The sequence below is a fragment of the Etheostoma cragini genome, chromosome 8 (genome assembly GCF_013103735.1).
Source record: "Etheostoma cragini isolate CJK2018 chromosome 8, CSU_Ecrag_1.0, whole genome shotgun sequence".
In the NCBI taxonomy this organism is placed as follows: domain Eukaryota; kingdom Metazoa; phylum Chordata; class Actinopteri; order Perciformes; family Percidae; genus Etheostoma; species Etheostoma cragini.
Window position 1 is genome coordinate 21,812,785 of NC_048414.1, and position 3,724 is coordinate 21,816,508.

At 39.0% G+C, this 3,724-nt stretch overlaps 1 protein-coding gene across 1 annotated transcript in view; it reads right to left on the reverse strand.

The window, feature by feature from the left end:
- Window positions 1-3,724, reverse strand: part of LOC117948493 (myosin heavy chain, fast skeletal muscle-like) — an 84,764-nt gene that overhangs the window by 7,737 nt on the left and 73,303 nt on the right. The gene's annotated exons all lie outside the window — the stretch shown is intronic.

The window sequence follows — 3,724 nt, forward strand, 5'->3', positions numbered from 1 at the left end:
TGCCAAGGAGCTGTACTTGAAAGCAAAAATCCTCAAGAAAGATGGTGACAAAGTCACGGTCGAAACCCTGATATCTAAGGAGGTTAGTATTAAAAAGTCAGACTCATCCAGCAAATCAATATGATCAGTTCTCATTGTGACAAATGTCCTGTTCCAGGAGAGGGTAGTGAAAGAATGTGACGTCTATCCAATGAACCCTCCCAAGTATGACAAGATTGAGGACATGGCCATGATGACCCATCTCAATGAAGCCTCTGTGCTGTATAACCTCAAAGAGCGTTATGCAGCATGGATGATCTACGTGAGACAATCTGCCTAATGACACAAGAGAACTATTCCAAATTGCTGTACTTATAGGAAAGAGAGTTAACTGTTGAATCTTTATGATTACTTTCAGACCTACTCTGGGTTGTTCTGTGCCACTGTGAACCCCTACAAGTGGCTCCCAGTGTATGATGCTGAATGTGTAAGTGCCTATAGAGGCAAGAAGCGTATGGAGGCTCCACCCCACATCTTCTCTGTCTCTGACAACGCTTTTCAGTTCATGCAAACTGGTAAGATATTACCATAACAGTGTGGAATATCAGTACTTGACTTTTTTGTTGCAGTAAAACATAGTTAATAATGTTCTTTTTGCTATAACAGATAGGGAGAACCAGTCTGTCTTGATCACGTAAGTTTGTTACATTTACATTTTTTGACTTTGTTCAACATAGTCAAATATCTTGATCAAATTCTTAAAAGTCTAAGTCTCTACCTAGTGGAGAATCTGGTGCTGGAAAGACTGTGAACACCAAGCGTGTCATCCAGTACTTTGCAACAATTGCAGTTGGTGGACCGAAGAAGGACGACGCAAAGGTATGTTACTGTATGATTACAATTCAGGGTTCTTCTGCTATAGCATATTTTTCAAGGGAGAAAAATAGTCATTTTCAGACTGTAATTCTTAACCTGGATTAAAGGGGTCACTGGAGGATCAGATTATTGCAGCCAATCCCCTGCTGGAGGCCTATGGTAACGCCAAAACTATTAGGAATGACAACTCTTCTCGTTTTGTAAGTATGAAACAATTTCTGCACATGCAAGAGGTTTCATTACAGATTGCCGATGTGAAGGGACATTAAAAACACTTTGTTCCAAACAGGGTAAATTCATCAGAATCCATTTTGGCGCAACAGGAAAACTGGCTAGTGCTGATATTGAGACATGTAAGTGATAAAACTCATAGTACATAAAAAAGACTGGAATTGATAACTGACCAGACTGTAATTTATTGACAATATTTGTAGATCTGCTGGAGAAGTCTAGAGTGACTTACCAGCTTTCTGATGAGAGAGGCTACCACATCTTTTTCCAGATGATGACCGGCCACATCCCTGCTATACTTGGTAATCAGATTGAGATAATGCACATTGTTTAACCTGTTTTCATATGAAACAAATGTTCTGACATTTCTTCCCTTTTTTTGATCTCGAGATATGGCACTCATCACCACCAACCCCTACGACTTCCCCATGTGTAGCATGGGTCAAATCACTGTGGCCAGCATTGATGACAAAGTTGAGCTGGAAGCCACTGATGTAAGTGATCTTCACATTTTAAATATACCTTTGTCCATTTAATGAAAGCGCATTCTTCTTAGGTTAATATGTGTTGTGTTGACCTCTTTGAACCCAGAACGCTATTGATATCCTGGGCTTCACCAATGAAGAGAAAATGGCCATCTACAGGATGACTGGTGCTGTGCTTCACCATGGTAACATGAAGTTCAAGCAGAAGCAGCGAGAGGAGCAGGCTGAGCCTGATGGCACAGAGGGTGAGTGTGGAATGTCAGTTCCGAGTGAATAGCTTGGAAACAACATTAGGGAAGTTCTTAATAAACTGGTGTCTGTTTACATCATGATGGAAATCTCTGAACTATTTTCAGAGGCTGACAAGGTTGCTTACTTGCTGGGTCTGAACTCCGCTGACATGCTCAAGGCTCTGTGCTATCCCAGAGTGAAGGTCGGAAATGAGTATGTCACCAAGGGACAGACTGTACCTCAGGTAAACATCAATAAGTATTTAAACAGATTAGTTATGTTAGTTTTACTAAAACAAAAAATGGCTATAGATTTGTCATAATGTTAAGGTATGAACAAAAAAAATAGGTTACAATTTTAAATCATTATACCCAGTAATAACTGAATGTTTGGTGAATGTTTGTCTGATAAGCAGGTGTCATGTATGGCAGCCTCAGCCACAGTGTATGAATGTGTGTAAATGGTTCCTTTTATGGAGCTAGATTTGTTTCATTATGACTTTCGAGAAAATAAATAATCTGAGAGAAAAGATATGTTCGGGAGAAAAATTTATCACACTGATAAAAAAAAAAAATCATTTTTAAGAGAGTTTATTTGAGATAAAAAGTTACCAAAAAGTTTACGAATAACAAAAACATCTCTCTCAAAATACTTTTTAAACTCTCAATATATATATTTTTTGCTATCAGTGTGTAAAAAAGTATCCCCAAATTTCTTTTTTTCTCTCAAAACGTTTTTCTTCTAGCTCTCAAAACCAAAGTCTTTGCTCTTGAATCAATTTTTTGCTCTCGTCTCAGGATTTTTCTCTCGATGTGAAAATAGTGTCATGGGCGGGGCCACGTTCGTATTGGCCAGTTGGGTGAGCACCGTCTTGTCTTGGGAGTCCATCCGAATCAACCATTGTCACCATCATATATAAACAACTAGCAGGCAGTTCATTTCTAAATAAATACCTTGTAATAATCTAAACACTTTTTAACAGTCAAACTGAAACACTGGCGGTGAGCTCCAGGTTCTGCAGCCGCAGACGGACCGCAATCAGTGGGGCTCGGCCATCATCGAAACAAAAGTGCTTTGAGTAGTCGTTAAAAGTAGAAAAGCGCTTTATAAATACAGTCCATTTATACTGCAGATTTCAATTTTTCCTCCCAAAATTATTGATCATTAGCTTTTGGCTAGGTCTAGTTCTTACACTGCCTACACCAACATTTAAAATCTGGTTACCCAAGATGGGCAGTCTTCTTTTTTTCCAGATTTAGGAAGAGAGGCTTTACCAGGTCAGGCTCCAACATAACATTATGTTCTACCTTCTGCGAGGAGAATTTACAGTTCACCGAAATCTATACAATAAAGGCTTTTGTTTGACATCTATTTTCTGCAAAATAAATAGTTTTGTATGATTTTATTGGGTTTCCTGTTAGTTAAACGCTGAGTCCGTTTGCCTGCGTGTGGCATCTTTAGCACGTTTGGGTCTCCATGTTTAACCGGATAACCGGAGTCACTCACACAGATTTCTGCTTTTTAGAGAAATTAGAAGAAATACAAATAATCAACACCAATGATTGTACAAAAAGGTTGACTCACATCAATCATATCACATCCTTGTTTTTATTCAGGTGATGAACTCAGTGCCAGCCCTGGCCAAGGCAATCTATGAGAGGATGTTCTTGTGGATGGTCATTCGTATTAACCAGATGTTGGACACTAAACAAGCAAGACAGTTCTACATTGGTGTCCTGGATATTGCTGGTTTTGAAATCTTTGACGTAAGCTTCATTTTCAACAATTAAGAACCTGATACTTTTCATGACAGAATCATTCTTATTGCCCTGCAAGAAATTATTCTGATGATTGTCCCCTCACAGTTCAACACCTTGGAGCAGCTGTGCATCAACTTCACCAATGAGAAACTGCAACAGTTT